The following is a 25,158-nucleotide window of genomic DNA, read 5'->3' as shown; positions in this document are numbered from 1 at the left end:
TTTTCACTCAAACTAGCTTTGGTGCCACCAAAACAGTGTCAGTATTTCAGTAGTGCAATTGTCTCCCACTTCATCCATTATAATTGTTATCACTTAAAAAAATAAATTAACACAATTCTCAAGTAGGTAGTAGTGTATGGTGATAACCGGCAAGGTTCGGAGCAGCATTTTTGGTTAATCTCATCTACAATGGGACCTCTTAGGCTGCACTGTACCTCTCATGATAAAAGCCAGAAACCATGGCAACCTAATATCATAAGCCAAAACAGGCACACCTCATCTGAAATGTTGGGAGAAGGAATTTTAAGCCGCCCCTGTTGAAAACGTTCACAGTGTTTAATCAACAAACATGCGTCACTTCCATTTCAGAAACTGCTTAGATTATTGTAATCTTGAAAAAGATCCTTTCTTGTAAAATCAAGCCTAAAATGAGAAAAATAATTTTACAGGACGTTGAGTGTACAGTGATAGAACTTGACGCATCCTGCATATAAACATTCCCTCAAATGTCACAGCTAGCGTAAGTGAATACACTCTTCACTGGACTCTTCATTTCATGAAACAGCAGAACTGGAAAATACAGAAATTCTTAAAACGTTCCCTCTTTTGCTGTCAGAGTCTGTACAGACGGTGAGAAATTAATTTGGTGCAAGACAAACATGGACTTAGCCTCTGCATACAGATTAAACATTGCTGTCACCCCAACACATCCGGGGACACATTTGCACAACCTGAAGATGGCGATTTGGAGAAAAAGTTGAATGCAAATGCTATTGCAGCTGTGTGAATGTGTCACAACTAAAAAGTCTCTCTGCATTCATTAACCTCTTTTCTAAGCAGTAAAACCCTTTTGACATTGACTGACTCAGCACTATAAATTTTAAACGGTTTTTGACACATTTGACACATATTGTTAAGCTGTACTACAAAAAAAAAAGTCAAAAGCTCATTTTAGCGTCTTTCGGTTTTCTTAATTCTGAGCAAGTATTTGGCATGGAGGGGTGCTGTGCATGCTCAGTGAGAGGGCTGGGGCACTGTCAAACTGAGATGGCATTTTTCTTTTTTTTTTTTTTTTAATTGTGGTTAGGGCACAAGGCTCAAGTTCATTTTCTAGGGACAGAGCACCCTCTATTGACAGATTGTGAAGTGGCACATGCAGAGGGCCACTCCCTATTCTCAGAGGTTTCTAAAATAATTAATACATATTTTAAATAAATCAAGGGTTTTAGGGTAGCATTTCAGCAATTTAAATTGATACTGAGGGGTACTTCACATAAGAATTCCAGAATTAAAAGGACAAATGTACAGTAAATGTCATAATCAGGTAAGAGAGAAGGGTAAAGGAAGGGAAACAAGTTTAAAATGTTGCCTGAAGGCAATCTTACACACATATGTGTCCATAATGTGACATTCATAATGTGACATTTCTAAGTGAAACAGAATATATAACAAAAGCACAAACAAATGCATGTCGCTTGATATTATTCATCAGGAATTTATTGGAACTGTGAAAAGTAGGTGTTCATTACCAGTATATATATATATTTTTTTTTTTGCTTCCATTTCAAATATTGTATTTACATTAACCTTAACTGGTAGGGCAGGGTAAAAAAAATATTGGTTTTCCAATTAATTGCAATTTTAATTTCCTGATATTAATATCCTTACCATCCCAAGATCTCCTTTTTATTTTTTTTTATTATATTTTTCACTCTATGCCTATTTTCAGGGGCTTCGTGAAAATGTATTTGTAGAGCACCTGCCGTCATGCACCACTATCACTGCCTTCTGCTAAACTCACTCAACTTACCAAACATATCATTTGAAAGTAGCAAATGAAATAAACAAATAAAATATAAAAAAATCTGTAATTATCAATATTTTTGTAATATTTCAAGATAGAAGGTTCCCTGTATAATGCACAAAATTAGCTGAGAGCAAAATTATTTTCAAATGTAATTGAACACTATAACTGAATTATCCTCAGTTGAATCTAATAAGTCTTATGAAATCTAATCGAAATCCAAATGAAATCGAATCAAGAGCTTTTAAATCAGAATGGAATTGAATCAAATCAAGAGCTTGTGAATTGGACTCGAATGAAACTGACACCCAGCCAAATTAACTAGCATTAAATTACTGCATTAACTACTTTCAAAGGCTGCATAACCCTTTAACAGTAGCCTAAATCAATGCCTAAATTGATATTTGGCAATTGTTTAACATTATTTCTATCAGGAAGACTTGCAGACTTAAGTAAAGTTGAAGTGATATTTATTTGATTAAATAAATTTGGTGCAAGCCCCATCTGGCGGTCCGATGAGATTGCAACATGAACCGCCAGATCCTGCCAGAGATAGGAGGCAGGGGCGAGAGCCTAACCCCGTGCAGGACGGGACTCAACTGGTGGCGGTAGGAAGGAGGAGGTTGCCATGTTGGCACACAGAAACAGCAAGGTGGTAGATTGTAAGCAGGCTTTTAAAGCAATGGCTGATATTTGATCAGCTAGGAGATAAATAGATAATGGCGTGACGATGTACAGCTGCAAGTTTCTTGCTAGAATTACAATTACGCTAACATTTCTAATGTCACGTCAGACAAAAAAGCAAAGTTGTTTCAGAGGTGGAGAAACATTGCATTTTGATGAAAGATTACGAAGAATCGAACACTATGATACCAGGTGCACACTGCAGGCAAGCATTGTTTATATTCACAACATAGTTTCAACTTCGAAAAAAATTGAAGACAGTCAAAGGAGAATGATCTTGTCATTGACATTTATTCAGCAATGGAACAACAGCATCCATAAAAAAATGTCTGTGGTATGCATGGATGGGCGGTAAGTGCAGTGTGTATATGACACACAGTAAATGAAAGGGGAGCTAACCCAATGAATATTTAACTAATCCTTCCCCTCCCTTCAGCTGCATCAACATGTCTCAGAGCAGGGCGCTGACTGACTCATAAAACACACTGGGATGCATCTCATACTTAAAAGATGTCGCACAGAGCTCTAGGCAGTGGCTGTGTCTGCTCACTCACAGCACCACTTTACCTCATGTCATTTCTTAAAAGGGCAACTATTGCTGAATGTCAACAGAAAAGTAACAGTGTAATATACACTCACTTTTCAAGTATAGATCACTCTGAATAAGTGAGTCAGGGGTACAGTAGTCATATAGAGAAATGTGTAAGGTGTTTCAAGGGAACAGTTCACCCAAAAATTTAAATTCAGTCTTATTTACTCAAACTCATGTTGTTTCAAACTTTTATGTTTGTATTTTTTTTTAACAAAAAATTACTTCTTAAAATAGCTCTTTTTATATACAAATATACACAAATAAAATATATACAAAAAAATAATCCCATAAATACCAAAATAAACAAATAAAGTAAACATCATGAAATTAGTCCATACAACTTTTGCGCAATATTCCAAGTCTTCTAAAGCAAAACAAAAGCACTGTGTAAGTAAAGGTCCAAAATTTAAGTTGTTATACTCTGTACAATCCTCACCTCTGCTGAAGTTTATATCTAGATCCTTTCACATCCAGAATTACAATATGGAGTCACATTTTGTTACTACATACATGAAAACCAATGCCATTTTGACAGCAACGCTGATAGGCCATATTCAAATCTGGATGTGGAGGTGAATATTATCAGTGAATAAAAATTTCAATTTCAGTTTGTTCCTCAACTAAACATATTGAATGGCTTTAAAAGATGGGGATACAGTGCATAGTTATATGGACTTTTTATGAAGCTTTCATGCCGTTTTTGCCCTTTTTGGATCTTGACAGCTGGTTGTACAGAAAGAGCAACGTTTCAAGGTTCTTCTAAAATTCTACTCTTGAAATAAAAAAATAATAGCATACAGGTTTGGAACAACTTTAGAGTGTGTAAATAATGACATAAGTTTCATTTTTCAGTGCACTAATCTTTTATGCTTGTTGTTTTTCTCACTTGCTCTATAGAGGAGACTAATGTCTTGCAGATGCATTTACCAGTTGTGATAGTCAAGACATGCGTCTTACTGGGGTAATCACTTATGCACAGTTTTCAGAGTTGAGTCTTTATTGACAAGGTAATGCATAGATAGTTACAGGTTATAGTTGTCTAATGACATCCAGAAATCTTTCCGGGAGCTGCCCCTAACACCGCCCTTGACTACTTGGGTACAGTTTGATTCAGTTCTGATTCAGCCTGGGTCAATCTGTAGGGCAGAATCTGATCAGAAATGATAAGGGATAATGATGTGCAAAAAACAGTATTATGTAGTGAAACAGATGGAGACACCTAAAATACAGACTGCAATTTCTGAACAACAAACCCACACGATTATAACTTTGTAGTTGGTGCCACCTGGTGTACAAAATAAGCAATACATAATCCAAGTTTAAACTTGCTATGTGAGTTTTATTCTGTTTTTGATATGGGGCAATAAGCAACTACCCAGAACACCCTAGCAACCACACAGCAACGCACTAAAAATCACTCAGAACTCATACAGTGCATCCGGAAAGTATTCACAGTGCTTCACTTTTTCCACATTTTGTTATGTTACAGCCTTATTCCAAAATGGATTAAATTCATTATTTTCCTCAAAATACTACAAACAATACCCCATAATGACAACGTGAAAGAAGTTTGTTTGAAATCTTTGCAAATTTATTAAAAATAAAAAAACGGAGAAAAAACAAAAAAAATAAATCACATGTACATAAGTATTCACAGCCTTTGCTCAATACTTTGTTGAAGCACCTTTGGCACCAATTACAGCCTCAAGTCTTTTTGAGTATGATGCTACAAGCTTGGCATACCTATTTTTGGGCAGTTTCTCCCATTCTTCTTTGCAGGACCTGCACAGCCATTTTCAGATCTCTCCAGAGATGTTCAATTGGGTTAAAGTCTGGGCTCTGGATGGGCCACTCAAGGACATTAACAGAGTTGTCCCGAGCCACTCCTTTGTTATCTTGGCTGTGTGCTTAGGGTCGTTGTCCTGTTGGAAGATGAACCTTCGCCCCAGTCTGAGGTCCAGAGCACTCTGGAGCAGGTTTTCATCAAGGATGTCTCTGTACATTGCTGCATTCATCTTTCCCTCGATCCTGACTAGTCTCCCAGTTCCTGCTGCTGAAAAACATCCCCACAGCATGATGCTGCCACCACCATGCTTCACTGTAGGGATGGTGTTGGCCAGGTGATGAGCGGTGCCTGGTTTCCTCCAGACATGACGCTTGCCATTCAGGCCAAAGAGTTCAATCTTTGTTTCTCACAGTCTGAGAGTCCTTCAGGTGCCTTTTGGCAAACTCCAGGCGGGCTGTCATGTGCCTTTTACTGAGGAGTGGCTTCCGTCTGGCCACTCTACCATACAGACCTGATTGGTGGAGTGCTGCAGAGATGGTTGTTCTTCTGGAAGGTTCTCCTCTCTCCACAGAGAAACGCTGGCGCTCTGTCAGAGTGACCATTGTGTTCTTGGTCACCTCCCTGACTAAGGCCCTTCTCCCCCGATCGCTCAGTTTGGCCAGGCGGCCAGCTCTAGGAAGAGTCCTGGTGGTTCAAAACTTCTTCCATTTACGGATGATGGAGGCCACTGTGCTCATTGGGACCTTCAGTGCTGCAGAAATTTTTCTGTACCCTTCCCCAGATCTGTGCCTCAATACAATCCTGTCTCGGAGGTCTACAGACAATTTCTTGGACTTCATGGCTTGGTTTGTGCGCTGACATGCACTGTTAACTGTGGGACCTTATATAGACAGGTGTGTGCCTTTCCAAATCATGTCCAATCAACTGAATTTACCACAGGTGGACTCCAATCAAGTTGTAGAAACACCTCAAGGATGATCAGTGGAAACAGGATGCACCTGAGCTCAATTTTGAGTGTCATGGCAAAGGCTGTGAATACTTATGTACATGTGATTTTTTTCATTTTTTATTTTTAATACATTTGCAAAGATTTCAAACAAACTTCTTTCACGTTGTCATTATGGGGTATTGTTTGTAGAAATTTGAGGAAAATAATGAATTTAATCCATTTTGGAATAAGGCTGTAACATAACAAAACGTGGAAAAAGTGAAGCGCTGTGAATACTTTCCGGATGCACTATATGCAACCACATAGCAATGCCCTGGTAACCAACCACAACACCCTAGCATTGTGTTGATGAGTTTTGCACTGGCAATCACCACTGAAAATCTAGTTACAACTACTGTTCGATCACTGTTCCACTACAACTATAGGCAGTATATTATTCTAGCTACTCAGACTGATTGTTAAAGGAATGTTTTGCGTTCAAGTTAATCTCTGTCTACATAATTTGTGGCACAATGTTGATTACCACAATAAATCATTTAAACTCTTTTATTAAAAAAAAAAAAATAAATAAATAAATAAAAATCACAGTTACAGTTAGGCACTTCTTGTACAATGGAAGTGAATGGGGCCAGTCCAAAAACATTAAGGGGGTATTTACACTTGGCCACTTAATGTGTTTTCACTGATCGGATAGCTGTCCGATCATGAAAAGACCAGGTGTAAATGCCCTCTGAAACGCATTCATGATAGATTGCAATCCAATCGCTCAAACCACTTCAGGAGGTGGTTCGAGACGCATTCCAGACTAAACTTGTCAAGTGTGAATGTACCTGGCTGTTCAAGATGCATATGTAAACTTTACTCCGCCCAAACAGCGCTACGCCAGCATAGGGAAAACACGACGAGTGTATTTGCATAGGGCTCACGTTGCGCAATAAATAATAACAAATGAAGACATGGATGCACGTTGCAGGAAAGACAGGACTTTTTTTCTTCATTTATTTGATGCAGATCACTGAGGAAACTGAAACTAAACAATCAATGAGCGCAGCTGATGCACATGACACATCTTGCCTACGAGAAGTCCAGAGGGGGGGGGAAATACACAGCGCACACACAAACAGAAACACTTGCGCACTGTTCAAAGTCAGTTGGAATCAAATAATAAATCACATCTTTTACATTTTCTGCCCGGCATTAGCATAATCACGGAAGTGAACTTTGTGTTATTTGTGTATAGCGTGGGAATTGAAGATCGGATTTATATCCGTTTGGCGGAGACACATTGATGTGGCCAAGTGTAAATGGAATGTGCTTATTCAATGGGATAGCAATCTGATCAGTAAAAACGCATGAAGTTACCAAGTGTAAATAGGCCCTAAAATACACACTGTAACAACAATATAGCCATGTAAAAATTTTACATTTTAAAATGATTTAATTGTGATAAAGAAGTTATAATTTGTGATTTAGTGTGATATATAAATATAATAAATTAAAAAAGTTATAAAGTTATCCAATATTGAAACTTTCTGGGCCATGACAACACAATGCCCGTAAACCCTGTAAGTGATTGTATCACACTAAAATCATGTTAACATTTGTAATGTTTACATTTTGTGGCTATACTTTTGAAACAGTGTGTATTTTAATCTTTATGGACTGGCCCCATTCACTCTCATTGTAACTGCTTTAAAGGGATAGTTCAACCCAAAATGAAAATTTTCATTTACTCACCCTCATGCCATCCCAGATGTGTATCACTTTCTTTCTTCTGCTGAACACAAATCAAGATTTTTAGAAAAATATCTCAGCGCTGTAGGTCCATACAATGCAAGTAAATGGTGGCCAGAATTTTGAATCCCCAAAAATCATAAAACCATCAAAAAAGTAATCCATAATCCAGTAAAGTAATTCAGTGATATAATATGTGTGGGTGAGAAACAGATCAATATTTAAGTCCTTTTGACTATCACTCTCCACTTTCACTTCCACATTCTTCATCTTTTGTTTTTTGGCAATTTAATTCTTCATGGTTGGAACTGGTCAAAGGTGGAGATTTATATATATAAATAAATACTTACATTGATCTGTTTCTCACCCACACCTATCATATCACTTCTGAAGACATGGATTTAACCTCTGGAGTCTTATAGATTACTTTTATGCTGCCTTTCTGAGATTTTGCTAGATTCAAACTTCTGATCACCATTCACTTGCATTGTATGGATGCACAGAGCTGAGAAATTTTTCTAAAAATCTTTGTGTTGTTTAGAAGAAAGTCACACACATCTGGGATGGTATAAAGGTGAGTAAATGATGAGAGAATTTTCATTTTGGGGAATTTTCCCTTTAAATAATCACAATTTTTGCTGAATTGAGGAACAAGATGAATTTATTTTCTGTGGTAATCAACATTATGCTACAAATACTGTCAACTGAGTTTAACTTTTTTTGAAGCCGTAACTTTCCTTTAATATGAAAGTTCAAGTTAAAGCATCAGCTATATTATAAAAGAAGAATTGAATAGGTTGCTAAGCAATCAAAGCACATTACTATAGAATTCAACTGACCATACTGTCACAGGTGTGCATACATTAGGCTGATTATTGAGCACATGTGAAGGCTTATTGTTTCTTACGGGTGATATTATTTGGTTTGCGTCCATCAAGTTCCAAAAAAAAAAAAAAAAAAGAAAAAAAAAAAGAATCAAATGAGATGATGTTTAATTTCTTAAGTATTTCATTCACTGGGTTATCAAGTAAAAGATGGAACATTTTAGGGTTGAATATTCATCAAAAATAACTACATTATATCATAACATATACTGTTACCATGATAAAATGTATTCTTGTGATTTTAGTTAATCACATACTGCATAGTCTCCTCGCCTCATTAATATGAAATAATTATTATAAAAATAAAGAGTGTTGCCCATGAGGCTAAAGGGATCCTGCTTTGTGGCCACTGAGCTTTCCAAAGTTTAGTATCTCTGCACTAATTCATCTCGTCAAAATGCTTTGATTAAACCTTGACTGTAAACTGTTTTTCAGCTTCAAGCAGATTGTCTACTGATACCTCCAGCCATTTAAAAATAATCAGGCATTAATGATACTGTTATTCCAACAACAAATCGCTCTGAGCAAACATGCAAATCCTATTAAGTGGAGAATCCTCTTGCAGAGGCAGTTTTCAAGATTAACAGACAGTGGCAGCATTGGCTGACATGCAAGTGGAGGGGCTGACACTGTTCAAATTTCACCTCAGGCTCCACTGCTAGACACATATAATCCATCCTCTCTTTTCAAATGTACAAGGCATTTTCATTGGCTTCCAGCCACAATATTTGGAATAATCCAAATGCATCTCCTGTAACGCGCAACACCATGTTTTGTGTGTGTAGCTTGATTAAAAAGTGTGTTCTCCATTTCATTGTCAGCAATTGTGTGTGTAACAGCTTATCAGGGTATCCATGGGAACAAAGGCAAAAATAAACACGGGTGGGGAAAAAAGTAATAAAAACAGCAATAAAAAAATAATAAAACTAAATTGAGGGTACAAAATGCAAGCCAAGAGAGTCATAAGGGTGGAGGCATGCTGTCATCTTAATGCCAAGTGTCTCCCAAATGTTTTACATTGCATCAGATAACAAAATATCACATCAAGTGGCTGCAAACAAACAATGACAGAGTAATACTTTGCATTACAATAGATGCACTGTTCAAAATTAAGACACATTGTACATTATGCTTAGTTTAAGTGTCAAAAATTTGGGGACCACTGAACACATTTGTTTTCATAAGATTATGAAAAATAAAATATCACAGTAAACTATCTAATGAGGATCACCATGCACTTAAAAACATATTTTAGCCATTTGTTTTTTAAAGATTTACGTATTTAAATTTCTTAACAAAATTGATGTGTAATTTTTATCTAAATAAAATTAATAAAACTAATAATATTTAGTTTTGTTGTTGTTGTTTTTGTTGTTAAAGATTACTCAATAAAATGTTATGGAATTTTGTTAAGAAATTGAAATTCGTAATCTTAAAATTATTTGGTATCATTTTACAATAAGGTTCCATTTGTTAACATTAGTTAATGCATTAGGTATCATGAACAAACAATTAACAATATATATATATATTTTTAGAATTTATTAATCTTTGTTGATGTTAGTTAATAAAAATAAAATTGTTCATTTTTAGTTCATAGAGCATGTTAACAAATACAACTTTTGATTTTAAAACTGTATTAGTATCTGTTGAAATTAACATTTACTAAAATTAATAAATGCTGTTTAAGTATTGTTCATTGTTAGTTCATGTTAACTAATTTTGTTATTATAAAGTGTTACCAATGAATGTGTCAATGTGATAAATTGTCATGAAAATAATGTCAAAATGCAAAATCTTAATGGTCCTAAAACATACAAAATTTTCTTTATCAGTATTATATATATATATATATATATAATTTTTTTATTTTTTTTTTTATTTTATTTATTTATTTATTTATTTGTGACCTGGATATGCTTTCGTGAGATACACCGAAAAACGGAATCCTCATGGGTGCATGGAAACCAGTGTAAATTTATTTCGTATCAGGTTATGTAATAATTCTACAACGAAATATAGCAGCTTTCACACTAGGCCCTTGAATAATCCCTTTTCCCATCACCACGCATTTTGAATGTAACAACTTGTAAGCTGTCTTACCCACCCGACAGAGCTGGCACACATTCAGTACCCACGTTTTGAGAGAAGTCACAAAACACTGATTTGTGTAGATTTAGACTCCCCTCCATCATGCATGTAAATGAGGCCACCTTCTGTAAACTCTGACCCTGTGATTACATAAGCCGCTATCCTAGAGGAACAGGAAGCTGCGTTACTCAAGTCCTCTATATGTCCCACAATACAGTTTAATTCCGCAGTGGCCACGTTACACAATCGGGTTCAAATCTCAACTCTGATGGAAAAAGAAGTGTAAAGCAAGACGTTCCTTTCTTTTACTAAAGTGTGAAACAATTGTGACAGAACTGGTTGAAAAGAGAAGTGTGTTAGGAAAACAATCTGCTGAAACAAGTGGTACACTGCCGAGAAAATAACTCTGCTTTCTCAGATTGCTGTAAGGGATAGATTACCCAAAAATGACGATCCTGTCATTATCCACTCGTCCTCATGTTATTCCTAACCCGATTTTCTTTCATTCGGTGAAAAAAAAAAAAAGAAAAAAAAAGATGTTAGCCAAATGTTAGCCTCAGGAACAAAAAAAGAAAGTCATATAGGTTTGGAACAACATGAGTGTGCATACATGATGACAGAACTTACATTTTTGGGTGAACTATCCCTTTAAGTGTACTTGAAAAGAACAAACTCTTTAAGCAATAAATGCGAACAAACACTGCTGCATGAAGTACACATAACACACACACAATTAACTAACAGAAATAGCTGGCATTTTTGTCCAAGGTTTAAATGAAAGAATTTCAAGCTTATCTCAAAGTGCAAACCAGTAAAGGATGAATTATAAACACAAAGACTGCTTTGCAACTGCAATACATCAACAGCCATAAGGGCAGGAGGACTCAGCATACCAGAAGACACTGAACCAAGAATGTCCCACACCCCGATTCAGCGGCCTAAAATACAACAGTATCAGATGGGAGCAAATGCACCCAGATCGCTTCACTGGCCAAAGGAGGCTCACTGCTAAAATATCAGGAGAATGCAGATGGGAGGAAGTTGTTTGTGCAATACACTCAAAGTGGCAATATTTAAGTGTTCAAGATTCTATATACTGAGCTGGATGAGAGAGAGAGAGAGAGAGAGAGAGAGAGAGAGAGAGAGAGAGAGAGAGAGAAAGAGGGAGAGAGACACAGTATGCAGTATTTTTTTTTTATAAATCAATATGTGATATATATATATATATATATATATATATATATATATATATATATATATATAGATATATGATATATATATATATATACATATACATATATATGCATAGCCATATATATCTATAGATGTATATATGATATATATATATATATATATATAAAACTATAAAGATTAAATTATAACTAGATAATGAATAAGTGAGATCATTTTTTATGCTGTCATTGCATTAAAATATTTAATCACAATTCATCAATTGTTTTTTTATTGTTAATCGCAATTAATCAGATTTTGAAAGTGCTTAAATTTGTCTAATATTCCTTTCTTGTCAAAATGCATTTAGTTCCATCTTAGAAAAGAAAAAAAAAACAATATGTAACATTAATGTTTTTTTTTTTTTTACATTTTCCAAACAAAGTATTCCACAGTATAAAGATAGAAATGCACTAAAATAGCACCAATTCAAGTAACATTAAAAATTTCCCAAAGTTAAAAGAGATAGTTCACTCAAAAATGAAAATTCTCCTATTATTTACTCATCCCATGAGTAATAAGTAAATCTGAGATGGCACTCATCATGCCATCTCAGATGTGTATGACTTTCTTTCTTCTGCAGAACACAATTTTTAGAAGATTATTCAGCTCTGTAGGTCCATACAATGCAAGAAGTCATTTTTTTGCTTGAAATTCTTCTCCTTGCCCAGTAGGGGGCAATATGCTTGAAGAATATGAATCACCAAAAACACAGGAAGAAGAGTATGAAAGTGATCTGTTTCTCACCCACAACTATCATATCACTTCTGAAGATATTGATTTAACCACTGGAGTTTTATGGATTACTTTAATGCTGACTTGTAGGGATGCACCGATCCCTGGATTGGTATCGGCTCCGATACTGACATTTTTAAATGGATCGGGTATCGTTCCGACGAGCCTGATCCAAATCCAATACTGTGTGTTAGTCATGTTCGTTACTGTCAAGCTCAAAAGAAATGACAAAAAAGAACCATAAAAACACCATTTAAGTAGTTCATATGACTCATGCATTTTATTCAAAGCCACTTGAAGATGTGCAATAGCTCTGTGAATCACAAAAGGCTGTGTTTAATAAGTAAATATATGAAATGCACGAACAGTTCCAGTGCGTTATTGAATGGCGCTGCTTTCACACTAGCTATTTTTAGCCTTCATGCGGTGCGCAATATTTGAGCACTACTCACGAACAACATCTCAGATGTAGATGCTCAATAGGTCAGTTCACTTATAATATGCATTTAGAATGGCACTGGTTAAAGGTGCACGATTGAGATATATTACTATCATAATATATTATTATTATTATTATCATTTGTTTACAAATAATAATCATATTTAAGTTGAATGGGTTCCAAAAAATAACTGTGTGAATGAAAAGTGAGCTGTTATCTTACAACTAAACTGAACAAAAAAAGAGATCTGAATCCTTTAAAGTCCAGATACATTTTGCAAATGAAAAAAAAAACGGCTTCTTTTCTACTGATGGCTTATACTAGAATTACTAGTTTTTTAAGAATTTTGCTGCTACATTATCCAGTATACTAGTTAACAATAAAGTGTTGCTTAATAAGCTATACATTTATATTGAAATAATGTGTAGTTAGAGGTTTGTGTTTCTTTACATATTAAAGAGTTCCACACAATAATGTAAAGATATTCTAAACTGATTATGCAAAAAAACAACACTGGTATCGGATCGGGATCAGTATCGGCCGATACTGAGATTTTCCGATATCGGAAGAGAAAAAGTGGTATCATATTCCTACTGACTTGTATGATTTTTGGAGCTTCAGAGTTCCGGCCACTATTCACTTGCATTGAATGGACCAAAAGAGCTGAGAAATTAATCTAAAAATCTTCATTTGTGTTCTGCAGAAGAAAGAAAGTCATACACATGTGGGATTGCATAAGGGTGAGTAAATGATTAGAGAATTTTCATTTTTGTGTGAACTATTCCTTTAAGTGGGAGGTTGACTAATTGAAAGAACAATTCCCCGTAGGTTGAATATTTATTGCAATGGGCATAAAATCTAAAAAACAGTCATCCTTCACAATATGAATCACGGCTATTCACTTTGCTACAGCAATCGTTAAGTCACATTCACATGATTCGTGCCGTTTTGAATTCCACATGCAAAGCACTGCAGAAAATGTCTTATTTTAATCAGAATGCTGACACTGCTCACGTTGTAATACTTCATCCGAATTGTCCGGAAAGACAGAAGCAAAACGCGATGATTGGGTAATGCTTTGAATACAGCTTTTTACAGGTCCCATATGGGTTTGTTTTGTACAAACAAAAAAATACGGTTAAGAGGTCATTTGTGTGTTTGTAGTGTGTGCGTTAGTGTAACTGACTATGGACACATCACAAAGGTTCCAGCCTACTCCAGCCAATGTTTACAACTTACACAGAGTTGAATAAAATGTCTGAATCTAATGTAAAAATTGGTAAATGCATAAATCACTTTAAAGAAAATTAAAGCATTAAACATTTTTAATTAATCACGTGTTAATGTGTTAATTTCGACAGGCCTTTGCCAAAAACTCACTGTTTTCTCTCTTCTTGACATTATTGTTAAACGGATAGTTTGGAAAGTCATGATTTACTCACCCTCATGCCATCCCAAATGTGGATTACTTTTTTCTTCTGCGGAACACAAATTAAGATATTTAGAAGTATATCTCAGCTCTGTAGATTCATACAATGCAAGTGAATGGGTGCCAAAAAGTTTAAACTCCAAAATCCACATATAAGGGAGCATAAAAGTAATCCATATGACTCCAGTGGTTAAATCCATGTGTTCAGACACAATATAATAGGTGTGGGTGAGAAACAGATCAATTTCTAAGTAATTTTTGTCATAAATTCTCCTCCCTGCCTATTAGGGGGCGATAGGTAAGAAGAATGCTAATTACCAAAAACAGAAGGAGAAAGTTAAAGTGAAGGAAAAAGGACTTAAATATTGATCTGTTTCTCATCCACACCTATAATATTGCTTCAGATATGGATTTAACCACCAGAGTCATCTAGAGTACTTATGGCAACTTATGTTGCCCTTATGTGGATTTTGGAGCTTCAAAATATTGGCACCCACTCACTTACATTGTATGGACCTACAGAGCTGAGATATTCTTCTAAAAATCTTCATTTGAGTTCATTAGATGAAAGTCATACACATCTGGGATGGCATGAGGGTGTGTAAATGATGTAACAGTTTTCATTTTTGGGTGAACTAACCCTTTAACATAGAAGACTACAAAGAAGCAATGATGTATGGTTAATAAAGTTGTTTTTTGTTTTGATGTCACCTTATTTGATTAATCCTTATGAAAATTAACCATGGTTTTACTTTAGCAATATTGTAGTAACCATCACTGTACTAACCATGGATAATTTTGTGGTTATTATAGATTTACTACAAATAATACCATGGTTAAACTATGATTACTGTAGTAAAAGCATGTTAATTTATAAGGGAATGTCACCTTAATTAAATATATAAATATAAGCTGATGTTACTGAATTGAATATAATCATCTAATTGTTATGTATCTATAATTTTATAGCTTCAAGTTAGCAAAGTTTTGTTAGTAGCTTGTAGTGTGGCCAACTACTTTAATAAAAAAAAAAAGAAAAAAAAAAGGAGTAGCTTGACTGCAGTTTAACCCTTAAATGTGTGGTAATTTTCCCAAACACTCTTACATATTTGGATCTTTAGAGATCCAGTACAAATATCTATCAAAAATGGATGTACAAAATGCCCAGGTAGTGTAAAATTATTTTCAAGACAATTAGAAAATAATAAAATAAAATCTATTTTTATATATATTTTTATTTCATTTTTCATAAATCAAAGAGATAATGCAACAAATCAGGACAAATCTAGAACAGGATTCATGACTTTCACACTGGAATTTTATGAGATGCAGCTGGCTGTCAAACACATATTGAGCTAAACATAATACAATGTACACATAAGATACACATAAACTACACATAAATTACACATATGTATATTCTCAGGCACTTATTGAGTCTAAATAGATGCACAACATTATTTCAGTAGTACACCCAAATGACAATAGTCATATCATACTGTTCATGTTTTACACTTGCTATAGTTTACTTTGATGTTGTTTCTTCATCAAATAGCAATTTCAAATGTAAATCAAATTATTCTCTGAAACATCAGCACCACCTTGAGTAAGAAATAGCATGTATAATATGTATGTGTACATGCATATGGAATACTAATAATTCACCATTGTTGATAATACATGGCTGCACAGAACGTCAATGTGATATAGTAACTATTTGTATGAATATAGTACTAATTTCTCTTGTAATAAACAGAGAAAAATATATCCTGTGATAGTTAACTTAGATATGAAATAATCATAAAATAGATATGAAATAATCATAAGAAATATAATTTATGGAAGTGCAAAAAAAAAAAAAAAAAAAAAACGACACTCTTACGTACCTCAGGTCTCTAAAGACCCTACACACTTTGGGTACTTAAACCATTATATATATATATATATATATATATATATATATATATATATATATATATATATTAAAAATTTTTATTGAAATTCTGCACACACTTTTGTGCTACACTCTTTATAAGAGATAGATTGAGGAATACTAAAGAGGTGTGGGCACAAATCCAAAAAAATGGATGAGGTAAAGGGGATGGAATGAGGTCTCGGGTCTCTAAAGACTGCATCAAGTATGCATTTAAGGGTTAACTACTTTAAGTTATGAGTAGCTTGCGGCTTTAATAGCAGTCACAGCAATAATTACACAATAGTTATACAGTTTTACTGTATATGTCAAAGCAGTGACTGCACAATAGATGGTACAGTCTATACTATATTTTAGCTTTTAGCAGTAGTGCAGTGACTTTGTAATAGATTACACAATACATGTAATATAGAAAGGTTCTAGCTTACCAGCAATAAAGCAGAGGAGGTGACAGAAGGGAGGCCTACCTAGGCACTTGGCCGAGGTCACAGTCCGACTAAAATACTAACACTCTGCAAACAGAGAAAGGCAGGAGACAAAACAGAGGGAAAAAAGAAATCATGTCAGTGTCACCATCATCACTAAAAATAAGTAAATACAAAAAAAAAAAAAACAGGTCTCAGTAACATCATTCACTTACAGTACTTCATGAGGAAATACACTTCAGTAATCCAGCCACTAGCGTTCAACAATACGCCAAATGCTTTCAAACTGCATTTCCTCATTTCAATTCCACGCAGTGTTTGTCTTTTACGGTCTTTCTCCCCCATAATTAACACCAGAATAAGCCCTCACACACTAAAGCCTTCAGGCTCATGCATTCTTAAACTAATCACTAAACTGGTTCTCACTGCATGTCAAGTTCCTGAATTTAAACTTGCTTCAGACTTCCTTCAAATTCATTTGGGCCAGTTAAACCACACAGCGTACTGCACCATAGCCTGAATGTTCATAGTTTGCCCATTACCACAGAAACAAACTGTGCCATGTCAAAGTCAAAGACCACTTGTGTTTAAGACTTCGGTCTAACGGCTACAAGGCATCAACCCCCTTAAAACCACAAAAGATTCAAGCCTGCAGTGAATGCATTTGCATGGTTTAATCAAGGTAGGGGATGAGTCAGAGCAGATTTGGTGGATTATAGTTCATTATAGTTGGCTTAATATTCAAGTAATCTTTTAAGTAAACCCATCCTCGTGTATCGTATGTAGGCTGTAAAAATACCCCGGTGGTGAAGTATGGGAGGTGCTCTGGCCACTTCCTCTTGCGCAACATTTCCTCTCATTCACGGCAGACTTCAGCTTTAGATTGTGCTGGCTGGCATCACCCTCACCTCATGTCAGTTTACTCTCTTTAGTGCTGGTTTTTCAAAACCCCTAACCTAAAGTATTAAACTTTGGCACGTGGCATCATTTGTGCTACAGACATGAATAACAACTCAAATTGTGTGGCTTATTTTTGCCTGCCTGACAATAACATTCCATAGACTCGCATTGGAAAGGAGCCCTACACAACTGGGTCATAGCAACCACTTAGCAATAGAGGTCTGTAACCTGACCTGGGCCCAACGGGACCCGAGAAACCGCCAGGTTTTCATGTATGACTAATAAGGCCTACCTAACTTGATTAGCGCAAGGTCTCTAACACACAGACATGCTCGAACAAATAAGATAGGGGCCGCTAACACAGAACATGTTTTTGTATGCGTCTGCTCTGTTTTTCCATTGTTTTCTTATATAAACACATGCTGGACAGACGTCTTAGACTGTTGCACCGCATCTCGCTGTTTCTTTAGCTTCCTGCGCAGGACCCTGCTATTTCATGATTCCAACACACTTTTGCTCGTACGCATCTTTTGAAAAACGATACATTTTAATGCTTGTATTACAGACCCACCTTGAAGTCAGAAGTTTACATACACTTAGGTTGAAGTCATTAAAACTCATTTTTTAACCAAAAGTTAATACGTTCACAAGGCAATACACTAGTAATTTACAGTAAAGTAAGAGTCATTTCAGTTTTTCCAAATAAATGCCAATATATTGTCTTTATTGTTTTTTTGAATATTCAATCTGTAATGGGGTCCACGCGAGAATGTTGGAGCCCAGGGCGGCTACCTATAACGCCTGTAGGATGCGCTGGCACAGCAACGGACCAGCCTAAATTACCCAGCGGCCCACCGGGAAAACGTCCAGTGCTCCAAACGGCCAGTCCGCCCCTGGGCTAAGGTGTATGTAAACTTCTGACTTCAACTGTAATTTTGTGGTTTGTGAACCAGATTGAGTTGTGTGTGTGATCCCACGGGCAGCCTGCTGGATTGCCGCACTTGCATGCTCCAGACATGTAATTGAATTTGCTTCTGTGGCCCGAAATATTAGCAACTTTAATTATTTAGTGTATATTTATACCATTATACTGCAAATGTGGCAAATGTGCTGGTGTTTGCCAAAACACTTGATTCTTCATTCTTCATTTTGATATAGAAATGACAATTTTAATCTGCAATCTAAAATATTAATTCAGTTCATCATGTGGATGGAACTCATTTAATTTACTGACAAATGAAGTGCAACAGCCCTCTCCATGCTGTTTTCACAAAGTGTTTTAAATCTAAATCAAACTTTCACTGTGTTCTGAGCAGTGTGAAAAGCATACATGACAGTAAAAGACCCAGGGCTCTCTAAACGCTTGACATAACAAAAATGCAAATTCCTGAGTGTGTGTAATGTTAGTCTTTGTAAAATACACTTAGCTTGACAGCTTTATGTCAGAAGATCAGATTACAAAGGCAGTTAAAATGTGAACAAGTGTCACGTTTCCTTGAGCAGTGACATCATTTTATCACTTCATAAACACATCTGAGGACTGATCACTTCAAAGCTGTTTTTTTTTTTCTGCCATTAATGTTGCAAAAATGGCCTTTTACTAGTTTCACAATCTTCAGAATCATATTTTCTAGTCTAACAAGAATTCCCAATATTTGGCCAAATGAAATGCACAAAATTGCTCAATAAAGATACAACACTTAAAAAATGAAATAACCAATTAAAAAAGGGTGAACCTATCTAGGGCTGGCCGGTATACCATGGGGTAGCGACGCAAAGTGATAGCAGTACAGATTTTGCTATACAGTTTATACCATGGTATACTAAAATATTCATATTGTGATTTATACTGTAACTGTAAAATGAAATTACTCATATTGTGACATTTGATTCTAATCATACTGCCCACCCATATGACTATCTAACTACTCTGTATGACATGGCTGATCCAGGCGACCGTACACACATTGGTTCAGTGGTCCTCTCACTTTAATGAAATGGAACTCCGCACAGATAAGAGACGGTCCCAGATTAGTGTGTTGCTTTATATTTTTCAAACAAACCATCAACACAGGATATAACACGCTTTTATCATCAGTAGATAGAGAGATGGATATCTGGACACAAGGCTGCTCAGTGACAAAGTAAGTTTTTGTCAAACAGCTCCAGATCTTGTCTCTAGAAACTACACACAAGACTTTTTTTTTATTTATTTTTTTACCCAATTTGGAATGCCCAATTCCCAGTGCGCTTTTAAGTCCTCGTGGTCGCGTAGTGATTCGCCTCAATCCGGGTGGCGGAGGATGAATACCAGTTGCCTCTGCGTCTGAGACCATCAACCCGCACATCTTATCACGTGGCTTGTTGAGCGCATTGCCACGGAGACATAGCGCGTGTGTAGGCTTCACGCCATCCACCGCGGCATCTGCGCTCAACTCACCACGCGCCCCACCGAGAACGAACCACATTATAGCGACCACGAGGAGGTTACCCCATGTGACTCCTTAGCAACTGGGCCAATTTGGTTGGAGTCACTCAGCACGCCCTGGGATTCGAACTAGCAAACTCCAGCGTTTTTTTACCACTGAGCTACCCAGGCCCCCCACACTATTAATATCTTTCCCTGTTACAATCACCACGATAAAATGCAGACTAAGCGCTTGGCCTATTCAATAATACAGATCCTAAGTATTAATTAGCCAGAAGACAAATCTGGAGAAATACATGTAAAATGCCTCCAAAATCTGGGAGATTTTAGATAAACGTCTCATAATTTGAATGCATGGCACGGATCACTATGTGGGAAAGTCTGTCAGGCTTATCTAATAGACTTTATCTCTTTAACTGAAACGCCAAGCTGGCATGTTGGGTGTGTTGGTAAAGTTTAATGGGCCTGTGCTGTTGGAAATGTAATTTAGCCTAAGAAAAACACATCAAGGATGTTAAACATTAACCTTGTCTCATGCTTCTACATTGAAAGAAGAGAAAATGGTCCTCAATTGGTGGGTTGCGACTCATTCTGATTGGGAAAAACAATGTTCAATGCAATAATAAAATGCAACAAACTATATAATCATGCAAAGCTAGGATATAAATACGCTTATTCCCATATTTTTGTTGTTAATGTCAAAGGTCGAACAAAGAGACAGATTTCAATAAAATTTAGCTCTGTGTTTGTTCCGTGTGTTACGCTGGTAAACCACTGCTATTGTTTATGCATTTACAAAAATGTACATATTCCTGTTAAGCCTTTATCATGCTAAATATTTTACATATTATTGGGTCTAAGTAGTCCAATCCCATTTAAATAAAATAGGCCTACATTTCATGTTTGGATATTAGGACATTTTGGTTATTTTTATAAAATAATCTGCTTTGGCACTATGCTGGGTTGCAAATTGATGTATAATATAAAATCTGGGTCTTTAAACAAAACCAGTTGAAATGCATTGCTTTACTTAAATGCTATTGCATTTATTATCGAGTAATCTCCTAGTGAAATAGGAAACAGTAGGTTGACTTTTCTCCAGCTAAAATTGGTCTGTGCTTGCTGAAATTGCAAACATTGCCCCGAGTGGCCAAAGCGGTAAGTGTTGTTGGGCGTATGGGCACATGTGAGCTCCATTTTCCAGCTGTAATGTCTATGGAGGGGCGCTAAAAGAGAGTTGTAAAGCAAGTTGTTTTCAGCTGTACAGGCTGTAATACAGTGAACAGGAATGCATATTTTATAAACTGAAACCCCCCAAACCAAAACCCCAAACTTAAGCCATACCATCAGTGCAGTAAAAATGTAACGTTACAGTGAAAAATGCAACCTCCAATCACTCTATTCACTGATAATGCAAACGCGATTACCTCCTGGTTACAGCACGGGATCTGAACCCGGGACTCACATGCTGCTGACGCAACATGCTTCCGGTTGCGCCACAAGGGAAGATAAACACACTGGAGCTGATTCAAAAACGTCTGACAGGAGATGCCGCTTGTCGGTAAGTCGGCATAATATGACTGATCCTAGGTTACCAGAACTCTCGTAAACAACATGCCGACTTCCTGTGTGATCATTTTGTATTATTTCTTTGGGGGATTTACACTTGGTCACTTTATGCATTTTTACTGATCGGATTGCTATCCGATTGAAAAAGCACATTCCATTTACACTTGGCCACATCAATGTGTCTCTGCCAAATGGATATAATGTAAATCCGATCTTCAAATCCTGCTCTATATGTAAATAAAATGAGTTTACTTCTGTGATTTTGATAATGCAGCGAATTAAAAATGTGTGATTTATTATTTGAGTACAAGTGCCCAGTGCACATGTGTGTCTGTGTGTGTGTGTGCTGTGTATTTTACCCATTTGGGCTAGTCGTATGCAAGATATGTCTAGCTGTGCTTTTTATCAGTGTTTAGTTTCAGTTTCGTCAGCAATCTGCATCAATTAAATGAAGAAAAAGGTTCTGTCTCCCCTACAACGTGCATCCGTTTCTTAATCTGTTATTATTTATTTGGCGACACGAGCCCTATGCAAATGCTAGGTTACTTCTCTTATATTCTGTAATTTACCTATGCTGATGTATCGCTGTTTTGGTGGAATAAAGTTTACATACGTGGCTTGAACAGCCAAATGCATTTACACATGACCAAGTTTCAAATGGAGTGCATCTCAAACCACTTCTGGAGGCTTACATCTGGCCTTTATATGATCGGACAGCTTTCTGATCAGTAAAAACGCATGAAGTGACCAAGTGTGAATACCCCCTTTTACTCCTAGTCCTAACTTTTTTATTTCCTATCTATAACCCCAATTCCGAAGTATGAAAAATGCTAATAAAAACAAAAATGAGTGATTTGTAAATTACAATCTCCCTTTGCTATATTGAAAGCTCTACATCTTCACATTATATGATGTTTTACCCTGTGAATTTCATTTTTTTAATTTTATTTTTTTATTTTAATTACAGTAATTTCAAATCAGATGATTGCAACACGCTCCAAAAAAGTTGGGACAGCCGAGTGTTTACCACTGTGAAACATCACCGTTTCTTCTAATAACACTTATAAAGCATTTGGGCACTGAAGACATGAGTTTGTTAAGTTTAGAAAGTGGAATTTTTCCCCATTCATCCATTATGCAGGTCTTTAGCTGCACAATTGTGCTGGTCTTCATAGCTGGATTGTGTGATAATTTATGCGCCACGCATTCTCAATTGGAGACAGGTCAGGACTGCAGGCAGGCCAATCTAGCAACCACACTCTCTGCTTACACAGCCATGCACTTGTAATCAGGGCAGTATGTGGTTTGAAGTTGTCCTGCTGGAAAATGCAGGGACGTCCCTGGAAAAGACGGTGCTGGATGGCAGAATATGTTGCTCAAAAATTTGTACATATCTTTCTGAACATTAAAAAAAAAAAAAAAAAAAAAAAAAAAAAAACACAAGCTAAACCTTAATATTATGTGTAGTTGTAGTGCTTTCAATATAGCAAAGGGAGATTGTAATTTACAAATCACTTCTTTTTGTTTTTATTAGCATTTTTCTATTGTCCCAACTTTTTCGGAATTGGGGTTGTACATCAACTTGCCAGGATTGTAAAAAAATGTATAAGATGCCACGATTTCATTAATGAATGCAGTGAATTACAGTGCATTCATAAAGTATTCAGACCACTTTATTTTTTTATTTATTTTTTTTCACATTTTGTTATGTTGCAGCCTTATGCTAAAATGCTTTAAATTATTTATATTTTCACATCAATCTATACTCCATACCCCATAATAAAAAAATTAAAAAAAAAGATTTTTGATAACTTTATTACAAAGAAAAAAACTGAAGGGGGCCTGGGTAGCTCAGCGAGTACTGACGCTGACAACCACCCCTGGAGTCGTGAGTTTGAATCCAGGGTGTGCTGAGTGACTCCAGCCAGGTCTCCTAAGCAACCAAATTGTCCCGGGTGCTAGGGAGGGTAGAGTCACCTGGGGTAACCTCCTCGTGGTCATGATTAAGTGGTTCTCGCTCTCAATGGGGCGCGTGTTCTCCGCCACCCAGATTGAGATGAGTAACCGCGCCACCACGAAGACCTACTAAAGTAATGGGAACTGGGCATTCCAACATTGGGAGAAAAGGGGATAAAAAAAAAATAAAAAATTTAAATGAAATATCACATTGTCATAAGTATTCAGACCCTATGCTATGACATTGAAATTTAGCTAAGGTGCATCCCACTTCTCTGGATCATCTTTGAGATGTTTCTGCACTTTGATTGGAGTCCACCTCTGGCAAATTCAATTGATTGGACATGATTTGGAAAGGCACACACCTGTCTATATAAGGTCTCACAGCTGTAAATGCATATCAGAGCATAAACCAAACCATGAGGTCAAAGGAACTGCCTGCAGAGCTCAGAGACAGGATTGTGCCGAGGCACAGATCTGGGGAAGGCTACAAAAAACTGTGGCTACATTGAAGTTTCCCAAGAGCACAGTAAATGGAAGAAGTTTGGAACAGCCAGGACTCTTCCTAGAGCTGGCTGCCAGGCTAAACTGAGCAATTGGGGAAGAAGGGCCTTGATAAGAGGGGTGAGCAAGAACCCGATAGTCACTTTTGAGCTCCAGAGATCAGGTGTGGAGATTGGAGAAACCTGCAGAAGGCAAACCATCACTGCAACACTCCACCGATCTGGGCTTTATGACAGAGGGGCCAAACAGAAGCCTCTCCTTAATGCAAGACACACGAAAGCCTGCTTGAAATTAGCAAAAAAGCACTTAAAGGACTCTCAGACTGTGAGAAACCAGATTCTCTGGTCTGATTAAATGAATATTGAACTGTTTGGCCTCAATCCCAAGCGTCATGTCTGGAGGAAACCAGGCACCGCTCATAACCTGAGCAATACCATCCCAATGGTGAAGCATGGTGGTGGCAACATCATGCTGTGGAGGTGTTTTAAAGCGGCAGGTGCTGGGGGACTGGTCAGGGTTGAAGGAAAGCTGAACACAGCAAAATAAAGAGATATCCTTAATGAAAACCTGGTCCAGAGCATTCAGGTCTTCAGACTGGGCCAAAGGTTTACTTTCCAACAAGACAATGACCCTAAGCGGACAGCCAAGACAACACAAGAGTGGCTTATGGACAACTCTGTGAATGTCCTTGAGTGGCCCAGCCAGAGCCCGGACTTGAACCCATCACTGGAGAGACCTGAAAATGTCTGTCCACCAATGGTCCCCATCCAACCTGACAGAGCTTGAGAGGATCTGCAGAGAAGAATGGCAGAAAATCCCCAAATCCAGGTGTGCAAAGCTTGTTGTATCATACACAAAAAGACTTGAGGCTGTAATCGTTGCCAAAGGTGCTTCAACAAAGTACTGAGTTAAGGGTCTAAATACTTATGTCAATGTGATATTTATTTTTTTCTTTTTAATAAATTTGCAAAGTTATCAAAAATCTATTTTTTGCTTTGTCATTATGGGGTATGGAGTGTAGATTGATGTGAAAAAAAAAAATCATTTAAAGCATTTTAGCATAAGGCTGCAATATAACAAAATGT

At 36.6% G+C, this 25,158-nt stretch overlaps 1 protein-coding gene across 3 annotated transcripts in view; it reads right to left on the bottom strand.

The window, feature by feature from the left end:
• LOC127434742 (CYFIP-related Rac1 interactor B-like) overlaps window positions 1–25,158 on the bottom strand; it is a 103,259-nt gene that overhangs the window by 38,283 nt on the left and 39,818 nt on the right. Inside the window, exons 1-2 of one of the 3 annotated variants that reach the window (XM_051687689.1) lie at window positions 16,932–17,153; window positions 16,720–16,803 (exon numbers count right to left, since the gene is read on the bottom strand). The exons of 1 other annotated variant lie outside the window; for it this stretch is intronic. The gene's annotated coding sequence lies outside the window, so the exon portion shown is untranslated. Of the gene's footprint in view, window positions 1–16,719; window positions 16,804–16,931; window positions 17,154–25,158 lie in introns of those variants that run through there. One more of the 3 variants, XM_051687690.1, reaches the window with a different exon arrangement.

This window comes from Myxocyprinus asiaticus, chromosome 44 (genome assembly GCF_019703515.2).
Source record: "Myxocyprinus asiaticus isolate MX2 ecotype Aquarium Trade chromosome 44, UBuf_Myxa_2, whole genome shotgun sequence".
Lineage (NCBI taxonomy): Eukaryota > Metazoa > Chordata > Actinopteri > Cypriniformes > Catostomidae > Myxocyprinus > Myxocyprinus asiaticus.
Note: the sequence above shows the minus strand (reverse complement) of the source record. Positions and strands in the feature narration are given on the sequence as shown.